Source organism: Marmota monax, unplaced genomic scaffold, assembly GCF_021218885.2.
Source record: "Marmota monax isolate L192 unplaced genomic scaffold, Marmota_monax_Labrador192_F-V1.1 WCK01_AAM20220418_F8-fsc00633, whole genome shotgun sequence".
Classification (NCBI taxonomy): Eukaryota; Metazoa; Chordata; class Mammalia; order Rodentia; family Sciuridae; genus Marmota; species Marmota monax.
The window spans coordinates 725,282-751,785 of NW_026695216.1; positions in this window are offsets into that span (position 1 = coordinate 725,282).

The window sequence follows — 26,504 nt, forward strand, 5'->3', positions numbered from 1 at the left end:
CTCAATGGTCTTGCTGCCAGGGTGCAGCTCCTGGGTAGAAGCTGCTTGGTCAGGGTCCCAGCACAAGGGTGGGACAGGACCACAAGGACCTCACTAGGACACTGAGGCTTTCTCCATAAGAGAGAATTCCGACTGCCCTCTACCACCAGGACACCTTGGTGAGTTAGGATGGAAACCGGCCTGTGTAACCTGGAGCTGCGTTCCCGTAGCCTAATGTCTGAATGTGGAAATCGGATCCCACCAGCACTGGAGGATCCATAAGCACGAGGAGCAGGGAGCCAGGTGTGATGAGCGTGTCCTGCACACATCTTTACTTAGGAACACGTCCTATTTTGGCAGCCATGCAGTCCCCCAATCAGGTTCAGTGGGGCCAGTGTTGAAGAGGTCTGCCTATTCCCAGGGTGGAAGGGCTGGCCAGGGTGGGGCGGGGAGGGGGAGCCCAGTGTTCTGCTGATGGGCTTCTAAGGCCTCAAGAGGTGCAGTGTGCATGTGGAGGACCAAGCAGCTGCCGCCTTAAACCTCCTCTTTTCTCTCACATGAGGCCACACTATTGTCAAACACTCTAGATACTGTGTGAGTTTACTAAGGCGGGAAGGGGGAGTTGGAAGCTGTTTTCTCATTTGTCCAAGTTTTAGCAAGTTGGGAAGTTGATGTTACTTGTTTATTGTGGGAATTATTTTCTTCATTTAACAACTATTTATTGAGTGCTGTTTCCCAGCTACAGGAGATGCACCATTGAACAAAACCTACCACCTGTGTGTCCTATGGAACTCCCTTCTGTTGGCGGGAATGGCAATGGATGACTTGACACGCAAGCCACATGGAGTGGCACCAGCTGACGGTCTGGGGTTTCTGGTGTTCAGGTGCACTTTGTCAAAAGATGTGGAGAGGCTGGTCCTCAGCACCCTGGTCAAGCCTTCTGTTGAGGTGTCCTCTGAGCCAAGACCTGAACACTGCCAGGAAAGGGGTGATCCGCCAAATGGAGAGCAAGTGCAAAGCTCGGGTGTGGTCAGAGGACCGTGGTTAGAGGGGAGCACAGCTGGAGGCAAGAGGACGACCTCAGACGGGGGTGACGGCAGGCAGCCCAGTGTGCTGGAGGACGGGCAGCTGCACGTGGAGAGAAGCCAGAGACTCACAGCATAAGCAGAGACCTGGTCTGTGTGGCCTGGGATGTGTGCCAGCATGACTTCAGCTTCCAAAGGGATAAATATGGGACTGGAGGCCACTGGGGCGGCTCCTGCAGGAGGCCAGTTGCAGTCCTGCAGCTAGGCAAACTGGTGGCCATGTTATGGGAATTCCATTATGGTGTGTTTGGGAAGCAGAGCCCATAGCAAGGCCTCAGGGTTAGATTCAGGATGCAAAGAACAAGAAAAAATAACAATTCCAAAATGTTTGGCTGGAGCAACGGAGCAATGGTGTCACCATCACCAAGAATGATGACCAACGTTCCCTGATGGCCAGTACCTTCTGCTGACCAGAGCTCCCTGCTGACCAGTGCCTTCTGCTGACCAGAGCTCCCTGCTGAACAGTGCCTTCTGCTGGCAATACCCTCTCCTGACAACACTTCTGCAGACCAGATGGGTGTGCTCTACTGATTAGTGCCCACTACAGACGAGAACACCTCCACACTCACCAGCGCCCTCTGCTGTCTGGTGCCCTCTGCTGTCTGGCGCCCTCTGCTGTCTGGCGCCCTCTGCTGGCCAGTGCTCTCTGCTGGCTTGCACAGGGCTCTTATCGTGATGGAGACAGGAGTCTTTCTTTCATGGATTCCTGAGACATGGGCTGTCAGTAGCTCTTGCAGGAGGCCCTGGGTGAATCTGTTTTGTGGTAATTCTGGAAGCTTCGTTTTAAGCATGTAAGTTCTCTGTTTGCCAAGTGGGTGTACACACCAAGAGGCTGTTTGAACACAACAGTGGAAGTTTGGGAGTATGCATTTTATATCATAAAAAGTTATAACCTTCCTTTCAAAATATGCAGCCCAGCAGAAAACTTGAATTATTTTTATTTTAAGAAGCGATCTTTATAATGAAATATTTGAATTAACGTGGGCAGTTAACTTAAACTGCTCAAATTAGAATTATGATGATATAATTTGTGATTTTATGTGGCTGCACCTCTGTCTCTACACATCAGTGAGTTTAGAAAACACTCCAGGCATCCCGGAAACCCCACTTTGTATGCAGAGATGAACTTGACATTGTGAAACCCCATGGCCTCTATGTGAAGGGTGATTCTATGACATGTGAGTGCAGGACTCTCCCACTCCTCTTCAGATTTATAGCTTTTTGTTTCAGTTCTGAAGGGTGTTTCATTTTCAGCAACCACCTGTATAAATAATTCATTGTCTTTAAATCTGCTGGAAACAGCAACTGACAATTGACAGTTTGGAGAGGAGGAAGATGAGCATGTGTGTTATGAAAGGGTTATATTTCTTGCAAGGCTTCACTGAATGAGAAGATCCTGGATCAACAGAACATTTCCTTGATGTCCCCAGAAAGTTACAACATAACGTTTCTTTTGTGTAGGGATAAATAGAAATGAAACTTAGAAGTGGAATGTTCAGTGTTCATTATGCATATGTACTATGGAGTGGATACTCAGTCTTTTTAAGCCAGCAAGTTGCTGGGTTTTTTTTTTTTTTTTTTTTTTGGTCTCATATAAGCCAAACTCTGATGGGATCTGTCAACTCCATGTTTCAGAACTCTTCAAAAGGATGCCATGTGCTCACAAACGGGGCAGGTGCGGCAGGCTGCAGGCTGAAATCAAACACAGCAATTCTTCCGTGGCACTCGGGAGCTTTGTTCCATTCACAGAGTTCAGAAAGATGGCCAGTTTGCTTTAGCTCTTGAACAGAGTCCTCAGAATCCGCTGAGAGCCATCCAGGCAGAGTCGCAGAGGGTGGCGCTCCCCCCGCCAGCCTGTGCTCAGGGCCCCTCATGGAGCTTGGGCACTGCAGGGGAGAAGCAGCGGGCAGAGGGGAGGAGACTGAAGTGCTGGCTGGGGAACACTTGCATGCAGCACAGGGCCACGCCTTGCAGGGAAGAGCTGGGTCCTCTGCACAGTGACTGTGGAATCCCTGTGGTGGCCGCACTGCTGTGAACTGCTGGGGTGGGGGCCGGGGCCACTGGACTTCTGTTTTCCAGACTCCGCCTCCTCTGTCCCAGCTTTGCTAGAGACAGCTCCCAGGCTCCTTGGCCAGGGGAGGGACAGGAAGCTGGGGAGAAGCACTTTCCCACATGACCACACTCTGCTCAGCTCTGCTCATCTGCAGGCAGTGGAAACTAGCCCAGAAACCCACCCACAGCCCACTGCTGTCCAGGCCACCTGTCAGCAGAAGAGCTGCAGGGACGTGAAGTCCAGGCAGCCACCCAGGACTGGGAGGCTGAGGGTGTAACCAAGCAAACCAGAAGAGACCCATGGCGCTTCTGTGATCAAACATTTAACGTGTGCTAGAAAGTCACTTTGGTCTAACTGAGTGAAGCTGTGTCATGTCGACATCTACTTGTCCTGCAGTTGTGTCAGAGCAGAGGCAGAGGCTAAGTCAATCACAGCTACCTGTGTGCAGCCATGGCCTGAGCAGCCCTGAGGGTGTGGGAAAGGAAGATGTGAATGGCGGACGCACTGACTTGCAAGGCATCCTTCACCCTCCAACTTGTTACTGGGGCAAAACTTCATTTAAAGGTTAAAAGGAAATTTGAAAGCATTTAAGAAATTGAATACAGGGGCTGGGATTGTGGCTTAGTGGTAGAGTGCTTGCCCAGCAAGTGTGAGGCACTGCGTTCGATCCTCAGCACCACATAAAAATAAATAAATAAAATAAAGGTACTGTGTCCATCTTCAACTAAAAATAATTTTTTAAAAAAGAAATTAAATACAGATAGAAAGTCTGTGTATTATAATTTACTTAAGTAGCCAGTCCTGTCTCTAGGTATTAGAAGGTTCTGTTGCTAGACTGACTTTACAACAGCCAAAAGAGCTGCTTTTCTTTCTCACCAGCAGTGAGGACAGTGCACCTGAGGTGCTGGTGAGGGTCGGGTCTTGAAGGCATGGCTCATCTCTTGGCAGAGGAGACAGCAGCTTCAGCTGGGCCTTAGGGACGGAATGATTCATCTCTCCAGTTACTTCAACCTGATAGCAACTTGTCTACAGGGACTTTGGCTTCCTATAGGAACGGCGTGGCGAACTGCAACTCAGCACCTGCTTTTGCCTTCGAGGGTCTTGATAAGAACAGCTCCGTGGAGGATGTCCATGCCTCTGCAGACATCTGCTGGCCAGGGTTTCCCCAGCCCTTCCTGCAGAGCTCGCTGTGTGTTCGGCAGAGTTCAGACCTAGGAAGATCTGAAAACCAGTGTGCGTGCGTCCCGAGACCACTGCTTCCTTCAAGTGTCCCCACGTCTGTGCCTGCAGTGTTCATTCCTCCCTTCCAGTCCACACGCGTGTCTTTGCACTGCCTCTGCGAGATCAGCATGCTCACTTCCTAGAGTTAAAACACTGAGCACAAACTGTATACGTGTGTTACATATTTTTAAAGTAGAAGTCACCTCTAAAGCTGCTTTGGAAATAGGTTTGGTGCAAGTAATGAACTTCTACATAGATGCTGTTCTCTTTTCCCTCTAACTTTCACAACCGCTTTCTAGAACAGTCTATTGAAGGCATGACCAGGAGAGGGAGCTGGCTTTGACCTGGGAGGCACATCCCGTGGGAGACGGGTGTGTGTGAGGGGGGTGCTCCCTCTCTCTGCATCCTCCCTCGCTCACTCCTTGCCATCCTCAAGTTCAGCTGACAAGGGAAGGGGAGCTGCCCCTGGGCCCCCAGAGCGGAGGGAGCCTGTTGGGAGGGGCCAGTCCTATCCTGCCCACAGTGCAGACCTGCTGTTCTCTGCAGAGTCCCTTCTGCTTTTAATAGCGCCAAGCAGGTTTCTTCCTGGTAATGTCACTTTGCAGTCTCCCAGAACAAAGCGGCTCTGCCTTGTCCTGGGGTCTCCGGCCCTGCAATGCTTCTGGGGCTGATGGACGGTGCTGGGAGAGCCGTGGGGAACTCGGGGATGTGAGGTAAGCCACTGGAGCATGACTGCAGCCCCCCAGGTCCCCAAGCACAGACCCCTTCACATGAGCTTCCGGTGTGTGTCAAGGCAAAATGGGAGGTCATAGGAAAACCTTGTGATGAAGTGACACTGCTCAGGAACTCAGTGGCCAGCAGTCTGGCCCTGGCTCAGCCACTGTTGGCCTTGTCTGCACCAGCAGAGGCTGGAGGGAGGGCAGCCACCTGCAGAAGAGGACACACACAGCAGTAACTAATTATTTAGATGCCTTGATTCCAGCCACCCTGGCAAGATATCTGACCCCATCTCTGTGGCAGAGGCTGCCCTGAGAGTGTTCACCTTCCTTTTCCCATTCAGACAGAGGGCATGGAGGTAACGTTTGAAAACCAGCAGTCTGCAGTCGGGGAAGGGGTACTCTTTGGAATCCCACTGGCTGCACCTGGTCTCAGCCTCGGGCCACACGGTTGTGAGAAGAGCAGCTCTGCACACTGGGAGCCTGGCCACACCTGAGTTCTGGCTCCTCTGTACCTACCCACTCCTCCTTCCTCTGCACAATCCCAGACAATGTTTTTTTGAGTTGCTGGTGCTTTTAGACAACAAGAAAATGTGGATCAGTGTCTTTATGAAGGCTTTCTTCAGCTATTACGCTTTTGAACTTGAGAACTGCAGCTGGTTGTAATTTCTCTATTGCTGCCACCCACTTGTGAGCCTGCGATCAACAACACTTTTCATTCAACTTTGGACATGATTTCCTGGCCTTCCTTCACCTGTTTGTGATACCTGTAGACAGCCACTGACCATTGTGGGTCGATTTCCTCATCATCTGCAGAGCTTGGACTACATAGATGAAGGTTTCTTTTGTTCTGAAAAGTCTTCTCAGATGGTGTTCTCAGTATTGGTTTGCTGTGGTGGTTGCAGTTGTATGTGTGTTGTACCATCTTCCCCCCACCATCCACCTTGCCGTTGGCTCTGACGGACTCTCCACCATTCTTGGTGCTCCTGTCAAACCTCACGTCAGTTTCCTCTGCAGGTGCTTTTACTCCGCTCTTTATTTCTGAGATGGTTTGCTTCTGCTTTTCCCCTGGATTCAATGAAGTCTCATTTCATTCTAATTTTCTTTAATTTTAGTTATAGTGGCTTGAATTTTTATATTTCACAAATGATTATTGAGGATATTAGTTTGGAATGGTGGCTGCAGTCTACGTTGGCTTAGTGATTCTTTTGTGGGAATAAAGGGGGAAATTCCTGCGGTTCAACCCATGACTGAGGGCTCTGGGGGTTCAACCCATGACCAAGGGCTCTGGGGCTCCAGAGTGTGTGAAGTCCTGGATTGGCAGCCCCTGGTTGATCTGTGGGTGAAACTGGCCTTCCTAGGAGGCTTTCTGGGTGGCATGGGTGGTGGAGGGGCCTGTGGCCTGCTGTTTGACTCTCTTCCTCACATGAGACCTTACACTTCCCCGGCTTCCAGAGAGTGCTCTACCTCCTGGGCACTGCTGTCCCTGGGAGCAGGAACCTTGAAGACTGCTGCCCAGACCCCAGCTCCTCTGAGGCTGCTTCTCCCAAACCCAGCATGCCTCCACCTCTGCACTCGGGGGGTTTTCCTCCTAGTGCTGATGGTTTTACATCAACCCCAGCCTGATGTTTCCTCTCTTATTTCTTTTCTGTGGTTTTGAAAAGTGCCTTGGGTCATGGCAAAGCCATGTGCAGGGAGCCTAAAGGATCGCTCTCTCTGTGCTTCTTCCTGCTCAGGTGAGCTTGAATTCAAGCAGCCTCTGTCATCTAGTGTGTTGAAAGAAATGTTTCCTTTTTAAAGATTCATCTTACAATTTTTATTTTTGGAGATAACTTGGGAAGATGCAGATGGAAAAGCTATGAATATTTTATAATTAAATATTTTATAATTGATAAAATATTGCTTTTAAAATCATAAGGATATTTTTGACTTTTTATTAATTTAAAAAAATTATCTGGCTAGGGTGCAGCTCAGTGTGGAATACATGGCCCAGGTGCCAAGGGCCTGGTTCCATTGCCAGCACCAAAACAGAAAAATAAACCGTCAAAGAGGAAATGCCAACAGCCCCAGAAATTATTCGATATCAGAAGCAATCCAGGGGTCAGATTAAAGGAACAGCAGACCACTGCATCTCCATGAAGCCCTTGAGGCAGGCCCTTCTCAGTACTGCCCGGCACTGCTCCAGGGCACCACTGGGAGTCACGTCAGCCTCATGACTCCCAGAAGGTCCTTGTGATGAGACAAGTACTGAACACAGACTCATGTATAGCAGTGGCTCAGCACTGTGCTTATTTGCCAGTGCTGGACACAGCAGGACTGGTTGAACTGGGGCTCTTCTGAGACTGCGTGGCCCAGGGGTGAGCTGTCGTTGAAGGCTGCAGAACAGCCTGCATGCCACCACACCATTCTTCCAGAATGACATTTTCAACATGTGCAGAGAGGGAAGCAGAGTGTCACCAGAGCAGCCTGTGGCCCGCTTAACTCTGCAGCTGTAAACAGTGGCGAGGACACAGACAGGGCCGTGGAGGACTGGACTCCAGTGCACCCATGCACTGGATCTGGCCTCTGTCTCACACACATAATCTAGAGTCGACTTCTAAAAGTGAATCAGCATGATGCACTCTGAGACACTTCTGCTTGGAACAGGGCCATGAGACCCAACTGTCCCTTAAGGAGTGGAAATCTGCAGAGCTGCACACCTGTGGCCCCTGGGCTCTGAGTTGTAGGAGGCCCCTTCCAGGAGACAGAGGGACCCTTGTTCTTGCAGGAGCCCCATCCTAGGTGTGTTGACAGGGGGCTTAGGGTGAGCTGTCTGCACATCCAAAGTCCATTCCTGGGCTCTGACGTCTGGCCTGCCTGCGAGTTCACAAGTAAATGGATCTCCTGTAGAAATTGCTCTGGGCCATTTCACCTGCCTGTTGAATTTGGCTGTCTGTGAACCACTCAGGAACAGGGCACGCACGGTTGGCAGAGTCCCTCCCGACTGTTACTCAGCACCGTCACAGAATGGAGGGTTCCTCAGCACACTTGTCTTAAGGAGAGACACTGTGAGGCTCCTGAGGAGTGGGTCATGGCAAAGGGACCCATGGCCTGTGTGAGGGATTTCCTGGGAAGGCAGGGTGATGGGATTCAAAGAGCATGGTTACAGCCATGGGGACTTTGGCCAAGCACCCAGTTCAGCTGTCAAACACCCCCATGGCCTCAGGCAGGGATGAACCCTCTAAACTCCAGATCTCTTGGTGTAAAAATACCCTGTCCCTTCCCTTCCCGAAGGTCAGGGCACAGCTGGCCAAGCAGCTCCTCAGCCCTGGGCTCCAGCCAGAGCAGGCTGCATGGCCACTGGGTTCTGAGCCCCAGTGCCCAATCCATGGAGGCAGAATAGTGCTCCCCACAGGCAGCTTCTGCACTCAGTGCAGCTGCCACAGGCCACCCAGACAGTGACCAGCCCCTCACCAGCACCTCCAGTCTCAGTGGGCACCTGCTCATGAGACAGCATCACATCACCCCTCCTGTCCTGGGCACTCCAGTAGCTCACAGAATGTGAGCCACCTGCACGTGGCCCCCTCACACCAGTGGAACCTTCTCTCTCAGGCCTGGTTACTTGGGGCCTGCTGTGCCGTGGATCAGGGACATCCTCAGGGACACACACGTGGTGGCTGTCATAGAGCTCTGAGCCTTCCCCAAGCTCTGGGCTCTTGGGCCTCGTGTTGGATCCAGTGCCTGGTTTGTAAGAGAAGTTTAAGAGGTCCTCCTGTGACTAACTTAGAGAAGGTCCTGCTGTACAGCAACGGGCTCTGGTTGCTGGCTCTAACCGGCTCCCTAACCAGGGCCTCCCAGGTCCCAGACAGAACTAGCTCTGCTCTCGGGTACACAGAAGAAAGACAATAGAGGGAAGCTGGGCACCAGCATGGCCGCATCCAGCTTGTTCTGAAAGTGAGCTCAGGGCAAGGAATAGAGCTGCTGTTCATTTCAGCAGAGACACTACCCTAGGCTCCAAGAGAAGGAGCACAGGTCAGACGCCACACCACAGGTCACTCTTCTATGTCCCAGGACTCTTCAGGAAACAGCTCGGCCCGACGGCCTGGCCACCACAGCAGCCTCCCTCCCCTCAGAGGGGGAAGGCTCAGTGTCAGAGGATCTCCAATGCAACCTCTGGGCCTAAAGGGTGCTGTCCCAGGCCCCAAATGGCCTTTGCCCTGGTGGATGTGCTGGGGCATGGGCAAGCCCGGCCAAGCATGCAGGATGTGCCTGACTACTGGCTCTGCAATGTCCTCGTCCTGCGAGACCTGGGAAGGACCCCAGTGAGCAGGGCGGTGAGGCCAACAGCTGCACCCAGCCCTGGGTGCACGCCTGGCTGCAGCCCATGTGGCGTCCCACGCCTCTGCCAGGGCTGACACAGGCATTGCTGCTGTTTTAGTCATAAGACCCAAAATTCACAATCTTAATTCAGGGAAAATCTACCCAGCTATTTCCATGTATTTTTAAACGTTAACAGCAGACGGAGATTTCGTTTTATTTATATATGCATAGCAGATAGCAAAACTGTGACAGAAAAAGAAAAACAGACTCTACTCAGCTGACGACAGGAAGATGGCTCCAGAGTGGGGCCTGGAGCAGTGTCCCTCTCTGGCCTCCTACCTCAGAGGGACTTGGGGTGTGTCTGCCCTCAGCCACCCCTGGGCCGACCCCAGCAGGTAGACACGCCCTGGGGACCGGCAGTGTGGCGTGTATGATGTTGCTGGTGGGTGCAGTGTTTGTCTCAGAGCCGAGCCTGCATCTCCCTCACGTGTGGCCCACAAGCTTAGCCGGTCGTCCCCCAGACGTCTCGGTGCAGCAGTGAGTGTCCGAGTGAAAGGGTGTACTTCCTACAGGAATGGTGGCTACAGCTGCCAGCCCCCAGATGACCAGAAGGGCACAGGGACCCAGCAGGGCAGGACAACTCCAGGCAGGAGAGTGACTCAGGCATTCCCATTTTGAGCTAATTAACATTTTTCCTAAAATACTTGATGCAAAAAGTTACACATAGAGTCCTGCAGTTACTTGAGATCCTACTCGTCAGAAATACCTGCTCCATAGGAGCACTCCGGGTGCTGGGCCAGCCTGCCAGGGGGCTTCTTGCCACCAGGGAGCTGCACATCGCCTTCTTCACAGCAGAGTCATTTCTCCAACAGCACTTAGTGTCCGCCATGCAGACACTCACGAGACACAGAAGCCTCAAAGACGGTAAGACTTCACCTATTCACAGCCCCAGGCTCATATCATCCAGAATACACACATGTCAACTGGACTCAGGGGGCGGAGAGAAGCACACAGCTCCACACAGCCATGTGACGCAAGAGCCCAGTTGGTTGGTCCTCTATTTAGAGCCTGTGACTGGAGGCCAGAGCCTCTGTGCTGCTGCCCTGGAACCACAAGGCTGGGAGGAACAGCCAAGGGAGATGCAAGAACCCTCTGTGCAGCAGGCAGGTCTTGGGTCTTGGAGAAATTCTCTTTTATGATCACCTTTTGCTGTGTCCTTGACACCAGCCAAGTGCTGGAGGGGACGCAGTTTTAACAGGCACTGAAGGCCTGACACTACCTCCTTATGTGCGATCTCTTCTATTTCTTAAAAATCTTCTGGAATCTATTAACATGTCATGTGTAAAGAGAAGGAACTCAACTTTTGTGAAACAAAGTTCGGAATGAGACCAATGGAGTTTTAAGGAGGGTGTGGGGCGGGGCTCACTCTGCCCACCCTGAGCGACTCTACCTCCAGGGTCGGTGCCATGGATGCACAGGGGAGCTTCCGTTCAGCAAGCACGCTGGCAGGACAAAAGTGCCTGCTCTCTGCAGGGGTCGGGTGTGCCCCTGACAGCCAAGTCCACACCTTCAGCCTGTCCCTGGTCAAGAGGCTCCATGTGGCTGAGCCTTGTGTGGTCAGCTGATGAGCAAGACTGAACAGCATACTTGCTGAGAGTACCTTGCACGCTGTACCCCCTGTGCCCACTGCGCCCTCTGTGCCCAACATGCCCATCATGCCCCCATGCCCACTGTGCCCACCATGCCCCATATCAATCATGCCCACTATGTCTACTGGATCTACCGTGACCTCTGTGCCCACTATGCCCTCTGTGCTTCTGTACCCTCCATGCTCTCTGTGCCCACTGTACCCACCATGCCCTTTGAGCCCACTGTGCCCTCTGTGCCCCCATACCCTCCATACCCTCTGTGCCCACTGTACCCACCAGGCCCTCTGTGCCCTTTGTGCCCTGTATGCTCCCTGGGCCCCATACCCTCCATGCCCACTGTGCCCTCTGTGCCCTTTGTGTCCTTTGTGCCCACCATGCCCACCAGGACCTCTGTGCGCTCTGTGCCTTGATGGCTGCTTGCTTTCCCCATTCTCACAGTACAAGAAGAAATCAAGTGCCTCAGGTGCCCCAGCTCCCAGAGTCCCTCTGCAAGGGGCAAGGGCTGGGAAGGAGGACGTGGCACGGCCGTCTCTTGTCTCTGCAGCACCACCCTTGATGCTGGGCATTCTCCACTTATGCCTCCTTGTTTTGTGATGGGGCAAATAAGGGTGCTGCTAAGTGTCCTTCTAGTGAGGACTTGACTGCCAACTTCCAGTCACAGTCCTGAAGGAGGCTCCGGTCACTGACACGGAGGTCTCTCCCCAGAGTGGACGTGATCCACGAGGCTCTTTCTCTCTGTGCTGGAAGCCAGAGCCTCGATTCTGGGGGCTATAGGGGCACCCTGGTCCCTTGGCTGTGAGCTTCCTGTAAGCCACAGACAAAGTCGCTCTTGCTTGACATTTGTGCAGAGTCCTGGCATCACCAGAGAACCTGAGAACACCTTGTGTGAACAAGATGTCGACATATTAATGAACATCTATTTTTTATGAAACAAACCAAGTGCCACTTTTCTTAGAAGGTGCTCTTTTTGTATTTCTCTGTGATCATGAGGTGCCTTTGGAGGAAAGTCTGGCTTGCAGAGGTGTGGGAGGAATTGCTCAGAGGATGTGTCCATCCAGCCTCCCACAGGACTTATTATTTTCAGACTCAGGAATTTGATCTACGTATTTAAAATGCTTCCATATGTTTGGCAATATTAAGATTGACAAATGTTTAGGGGAAAAAAAGAACCCAAAACTCAGTAGACATATCTGAAAATGATTAAGATCCTTAAGATCATGCAAATATTTTAAAAGTTATAATGTGTACGCAAATTATTTATTATAAATTATTTATTACAAAACAAAAAGTTCAGACCATTTAAAAGATTTCTTCCAAGCACTGGAGAGTGGCTAGATTAACGCTAGTGAGCAGGTCTAAGGGCACATTTGGACAGTGGGATGTGGAGGAGGAGGACACCGCACTCTCCTGGCTCCTGGTGCAGCTGTGAAGGGTGTGGCCATCGCCAGCCCCTTCACCCTGACAAGGAAAGGTCCAACAAACTGGAAATCAACCCATCGGGGAACTGAGGTCACCGGGAAAGCCCAGTGTGGGCCTCCAGCCTTCCTGGGTCACAAAGGGGAAGGAGCAAGAAGTGCTTGAGAGGTCACAGTCCAAGGACACTGGCTCACTGAGCAAGGAGACCCAGGCACAGGGCCGGAGGACGCCTCTTCCTGTATCTTGCGGGCTCTTCAGCAGGAAGAAGGCTCACGCAGTTCCACAGAGCTGTGAGGGACAGGAGGAGGGCCTGAGGGCCACTTGCCCCCAATGCTGCAGCTCCGCCCATGGTGAGCGAAGACTGGCACCAGGCTGGGCCTAGGTGTGGCCGCACAAGGCTGCCTCTCTTGCTTTCACCTCAGCGTGTGCCTGGCATCCAGAAAAACTGCAAGGCCTCGGTAAGAGAGAGCAGACACACAGTCGGAGAGACGCAGGCAGTGCCAGCACACGGCCCCTGGGCTGCTCTGTCCTGTCTGGCCACTGGAATATTCTGTGCTTCCGAACCAATTTTAGTCCTGTCTTTTTTTCTATTTCTGTGAAGAATGACACTGAAATTTGGATAGGAATTCCACTGACCCTACCTACAGCTTGATTTGGAGAGCGTGGACATTTTAAAAACATTAATTCCTCTAATTCATGAACATGGGATAACTTTCCAACTTTTTTTGTGTTTTCAGTCTCTTTTACCAATGCTTTATAATTTTCAAAACTTCCTTAGTTAAGTTCCCTACTGATTTATTTTTTTGATGGGATTTTAAATGGAATTGTTTGCTTGATTTTTTTTTTGGACACTTTGTTGTCAGTGTAGAGAAAGGACAGTAACGGGCTGAGGATGTGGCTCAGTGGTAAAGCGCTTGCCTCCCATGTGTGAGGCACGGGGTTCAATCCTCAGCACCACATAAAAATGAATAAAGATACTGTGTGTCCATCTACAACCAAGTAAATGTAAAAAAAGAAAGAAAGAAAGGACAAGAACACGGCAGATTTGGAATGATGAGACCAGGAATCTGAAACAGCAACTATCAGTGAGCTATGGCCCCGATGGAGGACGTGCCAACATGAAGGAACAGAGGCGGGTATGCAGAAGGTGGCCCCTTGGAGGAAGGCTGGGGGAACCGGGCCTCGCCTGCAGGGAACGGCAGCACCTCAGGCAGGCTGGCCCGCAGGCCATGAGTACCATGCCCCAGAGGGGAAAGCAAAGGGAGGGAGCGAGGGAGGAGCAGGAAAACAGGGATAGGGAGGAACCGCCGGTCACAGGCGCTGGCCATGTGCCCAGGAAAAAGAAAGGACCATAAAAGGTCAAGTGATGAGTATTGACTGAAAAACTTCCTGATTTAAAGATGGACACCAAACCACAGCTCCAAGAAACTGAGGACACCTGCAGCCTCGACCCGGGGCAGCAGGGACAAGGCTGCTTCAGGCTGCCAGGACTCAGGATAGCCATCAGCAGGGAAAGGAGTTGGCCCCTGGAACCCCCGAGCAGCAAGCTGCGCCTCAAATGTGAAGCCAAAGGAAGGACTTCCTCCGACAAAGGCAATGGGTGGGGTTTGTCCCCAGAGAGCAGCCCTGCAGAACCCGCTCCAGGGAGGAGGCAGGTCTGGGTTTCAGGCCACTCCAGGCCAGGGAAGAAGGCCAGAGAGCAGGTGAGATCGGCCTCCAGGGGAGAAGGCCAGAGAGCAGGTGAGATCTGCCTCCAGGGGATAAGGCCAGAGAGCAGGTGAGATCGGCCTCCAGGGGAGAAGGCCAGAGAGCAGGTGAGATCGGCCGAGGCACTCGTCCAGCCTCCCATGAACAGCAGACGCGGTCTCTGAGGGGAACTGAGGCCCAGGACAAGCCGTGGCCGATGGAAACTGCTGATTAACTGGGAACCAGCGGGGTGTGAGCAGGGGCAAGGTGGGGTGAGCAGGGATGATCAGGGGGTGAGTGCTCCCCCTGACGCTCAACACAAAGTGTGAAATGACCCCAGAAGCACTCTCCAAATTAAAAACACTGGACGGGAGCAAACAAGGCCTCTCATCTCAGTGCCCTGGCCTTGCCCCCGCCAGTCCCTCCTCCTCATGCAGGAGCAGCTTGTGCCACACACCACCATCTCCCCACGGACCCGTGTTTGCGGAGTCGGCCTGCTGTGGACAGGCGCGAGTGTCGAGGGAGGTCCCGGGTGGGTGAAAGCGAGCTGTGTGGGTGTCAAGGGACCTTTCCTGAGTCTGGGGATGGAGCCTGGTTTCTGTGGCACAGGGAGCTCTGTCCCTGCTGCCGCACTCTGCCTGCCTGTCCCTGCTGTTTGGGACAAGCCCAGGGCCTGGCGGAACATTTGGTGATAGTAGGCTTCAAAAGCTGAGCTGTGAATTTTGCCCCATCTCTGCTGCCATGACAGATGGGCTCGGAGGCACAGTGCTCACTGCCCATGGAACCACTGCGACCTGCCCAATTCCAGGACTCCACCAATCGCCTCCACAGCATGGGGCAGGAGTCGTGCACACAGGAGCCACCTGCTTCGTCCACACTTGGAGTCCAGGGCACTGAGGAATAAGTCATCCTTTCTCAGGGGAGTGTGGGAAACCTGGGTGGGGGCTGCTGAGACAGAGGGCGAATGCTCGGGGAGACCTCAGAACTGAAGCCTGCAGCCTGTGCTGCACCCCTCTGCCCTTTACTACGGCTCACAGAGCTTCCCTACCCACAGCAGGGACCCAGCGCCTCATCCCCAGGGGCCTCTCATCCAAGAGGAGGGTGAGGACTCAGATTTGGATAGAAAGGGCAGCAATGGCTTTGATCCGGCCTTCCTCTATGGCCCAGCAGTAAGCTCACACTGGCCCAGATGTCCCTGCCACCTTCTTGTCCCTGGGAGTTTTCTTGCTGCACCCACGGGAACTCTCTGTGTCTAGCAGGCCCTGGGCACTGGGCGTGCTCTTGCACATGGGCGTGCAGGGGCATGGGGATGGGTGGCTTGCCCTTCAGCAGTGATGGAGATGACGGCACGTCAAGCACCTCTCTTGTGGTTAGAGAGCTGCCAAGTGGCTTCTCAGGCCTTCGTCGACTCCTCAGCACGAGTTCTGTGAGACCTTCGTCCATCTCTGTCCACTTGACCTGGAGACCTACAAATCCCCTCTTGCTCATTCTACACAGATTCGTAAGCATTAGCTACTAACATGCACCAACACTGAGTGTGTGCAATAGTGAGAGATTTAAGAAAGTTTAAGCAGCCACATAACAGGGGAAATGGGTTCAGAAACTAAATGAGAAGCAAAATGTTGAAGGCGCTTTTGGGGTCCCTGCCTGTGGAGCAAGCCATGGCCTCTCCACATGCCTGGTCTCCCCTGCCCCGTGCTCTGTCTGCTGCCATGGCCTGGACATCTTCTCCTTGGAGGGGCATGCCCTCCAGGTGCTGGCGCCCAGGACAGGGGCAATGCCACATGGAAGATCCCCTCCCACTCATCCTGTAGCACTGTGGCCAGTAGCAGAGTCCAGCCTGCAATTCCCTGTGTCTACTGGGGCTTCCCTGTGCAGTTTCCAGGGAGGCTGGCGGCAGCACTCTGACTCACTGTGGAGACCGTGGCTCTGCAGAAGCCCAGCTTCATTTCTGACTCTCGCTGCAGAGGAGCAAGAGTGGACCTCTGGGCCTTGGATTTGAACCTGTATGTAGTGCTACAGGGGCTGGGCCCTGGGAATTCCTCTGAGCTGCTCTGTAATCTGCTGGGGTTAGTATCCTCATGTGGACACTGGCCGCAGGTCATCTTGGCTGTCCCAAGGGATGGAAAATTGGAGGGTTCTTGAGAGAGTCAAGACCTTGAAACGGTATCAGATTCTAATTGCACTGGAAACCTTCCAGCTTCCCCACGAGCACAGCGTGTGGAATGTGGATGGCCTGCTGATTCTCAGCAGAGCTGAGCTGAAGCAGCCAACTCAGCATGGCCACTTTTTCAGAAGCATCTGGTTAAGCTTGCAAGCATTGAAACAGCAAAATGGGACCAGCCGGCAACCACAGAACATGCAAAGAACAGAGAGGGTGTGCATGCAGATGGGGGCACCACAGACCCCCTCCCAGACCACGGAGGCCATAGGCAGGGAAACCATGTGATTGGGCCAGCATCAGCCTTCTGTTCTTCTGGTGGAGCTGCCGCCACAGGACCAAGGCCATTCTCACTCTGAAGTGCCTGTGGAGCATCATTAGGTGCCAGCTGGGATCAGCACCCAGCCAGGAAGGGATGTGGCCAAGTCTAGCATCTGGCTCAGGACCCTCCTGGGTGCACGATGGCCTCGGCAGGCTCATGAGCAGGGACATCAGGTTTGCTGCCCCTTATTTACTCTTGCAAGTACCCAGAGCACCTCCCAAAGAACAGAGGCAAGAGTTGCTCCCAGGATGCCGGATGGCTCCCGTGAGGAGCCTGAGATCCTGAAGGGCTCTGCTGATGGCCCGCACAGCGACTCCTCACTGCCTGAGGCTCTCATCCACACCGTGGTCCACTCAACACTGCCTCCACCAGATGAGCTTTTCTCAGTGGAGTGTGTGGCTGCACCACGCTCCCTCCATGGCCTGTGTGCCCGGGACACAGCTCTGTGAAGGTCAGGGTCCAGGACCAGGGCAGCAGGATGGCCTGGCAGGGCTCAGGGCCCCCACCTCCTGCAGGGGCCGGACCCACCTGGCGCAGAAGGCATTGGCGTCCCCACCTCCTGCTGGTTCATCAGGGGACCTGAGGTCGCTTCCTGGAAAATGACTTGGAACAGTTCAAAGGCAGAGCGAGATGAGAGTGCCCGTGCCAAGAGCAGCGGGCAGGAGAAGCTTGCACTTGACACAGCAGCACGGGAAGCAGTGTCTCGCCAGAACTCTGTGCAGGAAGGCCCTCCAGGCACCTGCCCTGGCTTTGTCGGGACCTGGGTGCTGGATTCCATACAGGACAAGATACCATCAAGTGCCAAATAAGCATGTCTGCCCCGCACAGAAGAGGGGAAGGAAAGGGTGCAATCAGGAGAGAAGTCAGCAGGGACGAGGGGACGGCGATTGGGGCACAAGCTGTTGATGTGTTTGGAAGGCAGGACAGTGGGAGGAGACTGTGCAACGTGGGGCAGGAGGCAGGAAGGTGTGGGTTGCCCAGAGAGAACAAAGAACTGCGAGAATGAGCTGTCTCCTGAGCACTGGGGGGACAGGCTGTGACGACTGCCAGCAGTGGCATGAGCAGAGGGTACAGAGCCTCGCTCCTTGACGCTTGCACCTGGCTCTTGTTCTCTGACACCTGGGCCGGCCTGTTGGAGTCTTCATCTCTTTTCTCTATTTGTCTGAGTGACGACTGGCCTCCTGAGCTTCCTGGCAGCCAGCGTTCCCAGCTTCATGGGTCCTTTTGTACCTTTCTGAGTTGTCAGAGGAAACAACCTCGGTTGTCGCCACATGGTGCCCTGAGAGGTGACCGGTGAAGGAGCGTTGTCTGCGGGTTCTCAGAGCATGTGAGCCACGGCGTCAACGAGCAGCACGGCTGTCTCCCACGTGCCGTGGTCTGAAGACCTGCTTGTGACACGTGTTCAGGGGAGGTTGCCGGGTGCTGGTGATCTGAGCAAGACCGCCTGCCTGCGTTTGGCAGGAAGCCGGTGGACAGCCATGGAGAGCAGCCTTGCTGGCTGGCACTGCGTCCTCAGGAGGGGCTTCACCCGGGGCCCACACAGGGTGCACCCTGCCCAGCTACCCGAGCAAGGCGGAGTGCGAGTGGGTGCAGGAAGACGCTGTTTTCACAGGAGACAGCCGCTCAGCCTGACAGTGTCAGCCATGTTGGCCACCTCCCCAATCTGGATCGCTCTCCCAGACCCAGAGTGTGATCCCAGTGGCCTGATCTGCCTCACACGTGTCACCTGGCAGAGGTGCCGTGGGCAACCTGTGCCCGCCCAGCTCTCAGGGCCAGTGTGGATCCCTGTTCCAGCGTCCAGGAGCACAGCACCAAGGACCCTGCGGATCCCCAGCCTGCCCGCCTGCCTGGCACCTGACTGCTCCTCCTCACAGAGCACCAGAGAGGAGAAGGAGGTCACCCAGCCACAGAGGAGCACAAACAGGACAAGACCAGGTCCACAGAAGCCTCTCTCCACTAGTGAGTCCCTGAACAGAAGGCAGCAGCAGGACCGGGCCTGCTCCACACGCGCCCATTCCCGGTGCCACGCCTCAGCACAGACCTCCAGCAGCTTCACCCACTTTTGTGCCATCCCCGCTCCTGCTCAGAGTGTGTCGTGCTGAAAACACTGAGGAGTCAGAGAGAAGCAGCCCGGACGGGGTATTAGATGGTCTTACCTGTGGCGCGTGGACGTTTAAGAAGGCGGCCTGCCTGTGCCCAGCAGAGATGCCAGGGAGTAGGGGGTGGCGGGGAGATTCACACCTGGGCACGGAGACCCAGAGAAAGGATGGAGGTGGTGGAGCTGCCAGGTAGCAGTGCCTCTTGGGGGCTACATCTTCACTGGTCCTGAGGAAAGCAGGCCCCAGTGGCTGAGGGAGATGGGTGTGGTGGACCTGGAGCCCAGAGAGGCAGCTTTCTTGTGATCTAAGGAAATGGCTGAGGAGCAGACTAGCTTCCTCCGCAGTGAGGCCTCACTTCCGCCCTGAGCAAGCTGTGAAGCTCTGGGGTCAGGCTTCCTGCTTGGGTTATCTGAACCCAACTGAAGAGCTGAGCTGTGGGCACTTGCCTGTCTTCTGCCTGGATTTCAGAAGGTGGCGGTCATGCATCCTGAGCCGGTGTGCATCGACAGTCTTGAGGCTGCCTCTGCATGGCCCTTCCTGCCAGCTCTGGGCCTGGGATAGTTGTCAGCTTGGCTGGTGAGGCATTTTCTGTTGTCCACTTTGGAAGGTGGTCGGTTCCAGGCTTAACAAAAGCAGGGTATTGTGGAGTGTGCCATGTATGGCCGAAGATAAACCCGTGGCCCAAGGCCACCTCCTGCCCCAAGGCCACCTCCTGCCCCACCAGCACTCAGGAGGGGCCCTGGACTCTGGATTAGGTATCGTGGAAAAGGCCACGGTGCTCCAGCCTGTGACCTGCGGCAAGATGTTTAAACTCTGGGCCCAAGTCTCCAGCTGGATGAGGAGCAGTGAAGTTGCTCCCAGGATGGAGAGAGGGACAGCAGGAGAGAAGCAAGTCCCTCGAAAGACAGGGTCTTCCCCGACATGGAAACTGTCACAACCGTTCACTTGTCACCCCAACATCACAGACACAGCTGGCGCAATGAATGAGCGTCTGTGGTGTCAGCTGTGTGCGCATGTTGTGCTGATCCTGTGAGGGCTCCCAGAGAAAGCAAGAGGGACCCCTCGCCTGCAGACCGTGGAGCTGTTGCAGTGCAAGTGTGGCAACTAGGCCCTGTGCACAAAAGGGCACCGGAGGCCATTTCCACAGGGTGGACCAGAACAATTTGGTATTTGACAGGACTTCACAGCTGGCAGAGATGTGGCCCCAGAAGAGCCAAGCTAGGGCCACTGTCAGCGTGGTGACCTGAGCAAATGCCCTGGGCAGACGTCTGCAGGCAGCAGAAAGCAGGCAGGTTTTCAAAGCATTTCATCCACATTTGCACTGTAGAATGCCCACCCAACAACAGCTCCTCTTCAGAGGGCCTGGGAGGCCTACGGTCATCTTTCACCCCAAAGACGGCCAGGTATCGGGCATCGTTGAGTTTTCATTTTTCATGCAGGGTGAAGGGGGCAGAGGGGCTCAGCAGCAGATTAGCTGAGGGTAAGCCAGACATGTGACTGACTCTGTGCTCTCCCTCTGTCTGAATCCTGCCCAGTGTCCGGGGTCTCTCTGCTGAGTCCTCTGTGGGCTGTGGTCAGCAGAGGTCCCCTCCACACCCTCCTTTTCCCTGTGTAGATCCTACAGATATGGGCTCAGATGCTGAGTCAGATACTGGAAAATGGTTTTGACTCTAGGAGCATTTGGTCTATTACATTTGAATCTATCTTAGAGTGTTCTTAGGAGGCAACTGGACTCACGTGCATATTCACATGCCTGCACATGTGTGTCTACACAGCCACACATGTGTACACGTGTATAGACTGCACACACAGGTACACACACGCACGTGCACACACATACATGAGCATTCACAGGCACACAGGTATGCATACATCTCTATGCACACCCACACGTCCATGCACACAATCTCTGTCAAACACTGGGCCCATGTCCTCCTCTGCTCCTGGGCCAACAGCAGTAAAAGCAGCTTGGTCATGAGCCCACAGCAGGCAAGGAGCAGCCAGCAGCATTATTATGGCCCATTTGAGTGGCTGCAGCTGCCACACCAGAGTTTGTTCCTAAACCTGTGCTGGCACACCTGGATCTCAGAGCCTTACACCATTTCCTGGTCAGTGCTCCCATCCCAGGCCAGCAGGCCAGCATGTGCTGGAACTGACCCCAGGTCACAGAAGTGCTGAGTGGGCAGAGGCCAGGACTCTTCCCCAGGGTGCTGTTGTCAGGTTGAATGATCTCAGGACCTACGTCCTCTGCCTCCTGGAACTGCTTAGCACACACATGAACTGGCTAAGCTTCCAGGCAGGCGAGGCACCCAACCACAGAGCCAAGATGCACCTACTGGCGAGGACAAGGTTTTCTGCAAGCAGATCTGATGTTGGTTAGGGGCTGGGGTACCCTGAATCAGGCTTTGCACGTTATACTTTGCAGAGAAGAGAGGTCAGTGGCCTGTTCTCATAGAGCTGATATCCCATGAATGCACCCAGAGGTTCTGGGCATTTGGTGCCCAGATGTTAGAATACTTTTCTATTTATAAGAAAAATAAAACAGATGAAAACTTCTCTAAGGAAAATATCCAGCCTTGATAGAGAAAAAGATGAGTAGTTTTCTTACCAGGTATATCATTAAGAAGACTTTTTAGGCAACTCTGTGCCATGGAAGGGTGCTGGGTAAACATCCCTGGGACTGCAGCCCGCCCCCTTGCCACCCCCCCGCTATTGGAACCAAGCCCCCATGCCTGCCTTGTCTGCTCATCATTCTTGAGTAATATTATGGCTTCAGGTTTCAACTTTTCTTGCCAAATATTTGCTTTTTGTGTGTCCTCACCCAAACCTCCAGCCTGAGTTCGGAACTGCTTATTTATGAAATGCCAGTATTCTAGTGGCGAGGGAAGATGGAGCCTCCGTTTAGAAGACCAGGGTGGATCTCCAAGGGAAAGGGGATGCTGAGGAGAAGGAGTTACTGGGAGAACATCCCATCTGGCACAGTAAGACAGCGATTCTGGAAAGCAGCCCCAGTGAACCCAGGCAGCAACACCCGTTTCAGGCACCCTGGAGGCAAGAGAAGGGTGCAGGAAGTGTTGGGTCCATGCCAATGACTCTCCTGGCCTACTGGACTGCTTCTCCTGGGAGAAGAACTGTCCATTTGTGTTCTCACTGTAGAGATGTGAAGGTCAACCTGGGTCTCATCGAAGTGGAAACCCTGGCTGTGGCTTCCTAAGGCCTGCCCCTCTGCGTGGCCCAGGGTGCAGTGCTGGCTCACTAGACACTCCTCAGGAACTCAGTCCTCCCAGACTCTTTGGGGAGCACTCGCTCAGCACCACACTCCCGCCGGACCCCCAAGAGGATCAACGGGGGAGGAACCCACCCTGCCCTGCTGGGGAGCAAGGGAGGCCAGCCATCAGGCAGACTAACACAGCCACTTGATGTTCCAGGGCAAGATGAAGAGGATGGTCAGGACACCGTGTGTGGGGGGGAGCAGTCACAGAGCGTTCGTCAGGAACCACAGAAACCACAGGTCAGGGATGGGGCCAGAGATGCTAGTGAAGACTCTGAACCCAAGTGTCAGTTGGTTGGGACTGGGGGTGTGGTTCAGAGTAAAGAGGGGGCAAGCCAAAGCTCCCATGCGTTGTCCTTGTGTAGTGTCCAGATGGTGGAAAGCAGAGCTCAGGCTGGCCAGACTCCCAGCAAGCCAGTGCAGAGTGGGACAGAGGCCTGGGACAGGCTGGTGCCCCCTGGAGGCAGGCAGTGTGGCCGGCAGCATAGGCTGAGCTGAGCAGGGTGCTGAAGGCTGAGAAGTCCCTGGTAGCTTTCCCAGAAAGCAGCCAGGCAATTGGGGAACTCGGGAACCTGGCGAGGGAAACTTGATTGAGGCTGTCGAGACGTGGCTGCACGGAGTGAGAAGGTGGGGTGGCCGCCAGGCAGCAGTGGGTCAGGGCCCGTGGCAGCAGGAACTGGCCGTCCTCAGAGCTTCTCTTCCGTCTGCTCCTTCATTCCCTGTCCTTGGACTTGGTGTGGACCTGGTGACTGTGCCTCTGAACGCCCCTCTGAGCCTGAGCAGATGGGCCTGGGGGACCACCACCTACTCTGTCTGGCCGGGACGAGGTGGTCGTTGACCTCAGGCTCTCCCTGGCTAACATTCTCAGTTCTCCCCCTGGGCTTGTCTGTGGGAGAACGCTCCCGTGCTTCATGTGGGACCAGTTTTAAAATCCACTCCATCTGGTTTATCTTAAACAGGATCATTGCTCTGGCTCTCCAAGGCCCAGAACACAGCACCAGCACTGAGAGGCCCTGGGGTCAGGTGCTCTGAGGAGGGAATGGGAGGGGAACAGGGAGGGCACAGGGCCTCAGCACCCTGGGAGCAGGTGGCCCTGAGCCTCGCCCCACTGTGACACTGGTCTGCTGCCTTCCAAAGCAGCCTCTTGACTCAAGAAACACATTTTTCTGCCTTGATGTTCCAGAGGGAAAACTGCATAACACCAGCCCTGGACCGAGTTCAGGCCAGAGCCGCTAATCATGCTGCAAGCGGCTGAGGTGGTGGCCCGGCCTCAGCCATGTGCGCGCATAGCCCCTTATGAAAACCTCACTTGATGGACAGCTCCACGGCAGCATGGTGCCAGGGGAGGGGACAGGCCTTCTAGCTCTGCCCTCCATGAGGGCTGCACAGGTCTGGCACAAAAAAAAAAGATGAACTTCCAGCTGCTGTAGTACAGTCCAGTGGAAGAGTGTCCCGAGATTGCCCCATGGGCCAGGGCCTCCCAGGACCCTCAACAGCCAGCGGCCCTGTGCCTGGAGCCCTGGCCTCTCCAGCCGTTCTCGGGGTCTTGACTCTGTGAGGCTTGGCTGTTGCTGGGTTCCACCAACTTGCCATCCCTTCACAGCCCTCTTCGGCTTCCCTGCCCCGTGCCCTCCTTGGGAAGGACAGGCCTGTACTCTCTCCACCTGGGCAAATCCCCTGCTGGCTCATGTGCTACAGAAGGACAGGCCACGTCCCCACTCACACCTTGCTCCTGTCCCTGTCTGCCCAGCAATAGTGCTGCATCCACATCACCATCACCAGGAATGAGGTGTCTCAGAGGTCCACCCACATGCCAACTCACCTCATCCTCCAAATGTGCCCCTCCATCAGCAGACACGAGGGGTGAAACAGCAGCGCCCTGGGAAGACCAACACAGACGTGGTGGTCATGATGGGATGAGCTGTGTGCGGAGATCTAGAAAGTGCTCGGGCAACAAGATCCTTGTTGGAAATGAATCTGCAGCGTGAGAGCACCAGGTAGGAAGGACCGGAGGTGGGCCTCAAAAGCAGGAGGGATTTTCAGCACAAAGGTTTTGGAGCTGCTCTCCAAGAACATGAGAAGGGAAGGCTGGTGGGTGAGGCTGCGTGTGGAGGGCAGAGGGCTTGGGACCACCAAGTGGAGTCCGAGGATGCCCTCATTGGTCAAGTGTCAGAGAAGAGGGCCTGTGTGGTGAGTCTGATGCTGGACTTAAAGGCACAGCTCGGACCTACCATCCTACGTGGAGCTCCTACTTGGAGGTGCTGGACTTAAAGGCACACCTGGGATCTACCTCGGTGCCCTCCAGGCCTCTGTGGCCCCCTGGCCTCTGTGCCCTCCTGGCCTCTATGTCCCCTGGCCTTTGTGGCCCCCTGGCCTCTGTGCCACCCTGGCCTCTGTGCCCCCCGGCCTCAGTGCCATACTGGCCTCAGTGCCTTACTGGCCTCAGCGCCCACCTGGCCTCTGTGAACCACTGGTCTCCATGTCCTCCTATCCTTGGGCCCCCCCAGCCTCAGTGCCCTCCTGTCCTCAGACACGCCCTGGCTTCAGTGCCTTCCTAGCCTCAGTGGCCTCCTATCCTCAGGCCCCACTGGCCTCTATGCCCTCCTGGCCTCTGTGACCCCGGGCCTCAGTGCCCTCTGTGTTGCCCCATGACCTGCTGACATGACCTGCAGCTCTGGCTTTCCTTGTCTTCCTAGAGGTCTGGGGCCATGGCCAGCACAGGGTTACTGTCTGGCCACTGAGGTGTGGGGGCTTGTAAGGCACATTTAGAAGATAGCTCCACAGGTCACTTGTGGCTCTTTGTTCTGGGCCTTGCCTCACCTTTATGATAGCCACATGATGGCCTGTCAATAAAATTCAGAACCCAGGCAAACTTAGGGCACATGAAGAAGGGTCTGATGGGCTGCACCTGAGGAGCAGACTCCTGGGGAGCGAAGGCAAGGTGGGGCTGGTGAGGGAGCCGCCTCTTCCCCGGGACTAGAGATGCGGTCACCGAGAGGGTGAAGTTCTCCTCAGCATCACACAGTGGACTGATAGGCAGATTCTGAGAGTGCTGTAGGTACCACAGCCCATCACCAAGGCAACTGGGACACAGACCAGGACAAAGCAGGGCTGCTTTTGGTCACAGAGTCATTATCCTGTGCAATCCTCTCTAGAAAGGACGTCATTCCAGGGGAATCAGCAGAGCAGAGGAGCAGGGACATGCTCCAGTCACAGGGCTTGGAGAGTGGTCCTGCTCAACATGCGCTAGTCATCACTCTTCCGAGGTCATGGCCTTAAGCTCCACTTACAGGCAGAAACGACTGAGAGTGACCAGACCTTCCTCATCATGGGACACACACAGTCCAGTTCCACAGAACTGGCTAGCTTCAAGGTTGGTGCCTGGTAATTGTAGAATGAACAGCGCAGACTCAACAAGAGCAGAGGCGTCAGAGCAGAGCACACAAGGTGAGGGAAGACCTGGATTTTTAAAATCAGACTTGGATTTTAACGAGGAGTGGACCAGCGGAAGACACACAGTGAAGCAGAGCTGCAGACTTCCCAGCGTGCACCCATTCAGGAGATCTGCCAGGGTCCGCTGACAGGCACTGACACCTAAGTTGGGCCACATCTGTGCACACAGCCTCACGCAGAGGGCTCCCTGAGACCTGTCTCAGGGACGGGAGTGGTGGTGCCAGGTGTGCATTTTGGTCGGCAGCCCTGTTTCTATCACAAGCCACGAGCACACACTCAATTCAGGAAGCTTCCTTGTGACCTGGTTGGCGTGTGGGTGCACAGGAGCCATCCCACCCTCACCATGATGGAGATGGGCTTTCAAACAACACAGGAAAGACAAATCTTGGACCTTTCTGGAAGGTATCAGGGCAGTGAGTGCAAATGAGTGTACTGAGCATTTATTTGGAAATGTTTACTCCTGAGCATATTTTGGATGAGTTTTAGAATTGGCTTTTCAAGTTTCACAAAAAATCCTTTAGGAGAGCTGATAGTAATTGAATTAATTTTCTATTTTTAGTTGACTTAGATTAACTTTGGAGAGAATTCAGTTTTTTGTATTGAAAACATTTTATAATCAATTCTATAGAATTCTGGCCATCTGGTACAGGAGAAAAATACATGGTCATAATTAACAGCTTTGAAATGGCAAATTCTTCTGCTCAGTCTGTCTCCTCAGCTGGGCTTCAGCTTTACCTTCTCACACTGTAGTTTTGCACAACTATAAGCCTTGCACAGTTCTTACTCCTAGGAGCTCAAGGAATTGTGTGGAGGAGACTCTCCGGTGTTCATGGTTTCAAATTGAAAGCTGCTGGCTGGTTGCTCTTTCACAATGCCATTCCAGGGTGCATCTGGTAGAGCATGTCACCTGCTCAGACTGCAACAAAAAAACTCAGCTCCATCTTCCATTTCCTGGGGCAAGTTTTAATCATAAGCTCCTACAAGCAGCAAAATCAGAGCAGAGCAGGTTTCCCTTTTCAGTATTTAAATATCCAGGTTTTCTCCATTTCCAGCTGCACCACGGTCACCCCTGAGGGGACTGTGGCCTTGGAAGT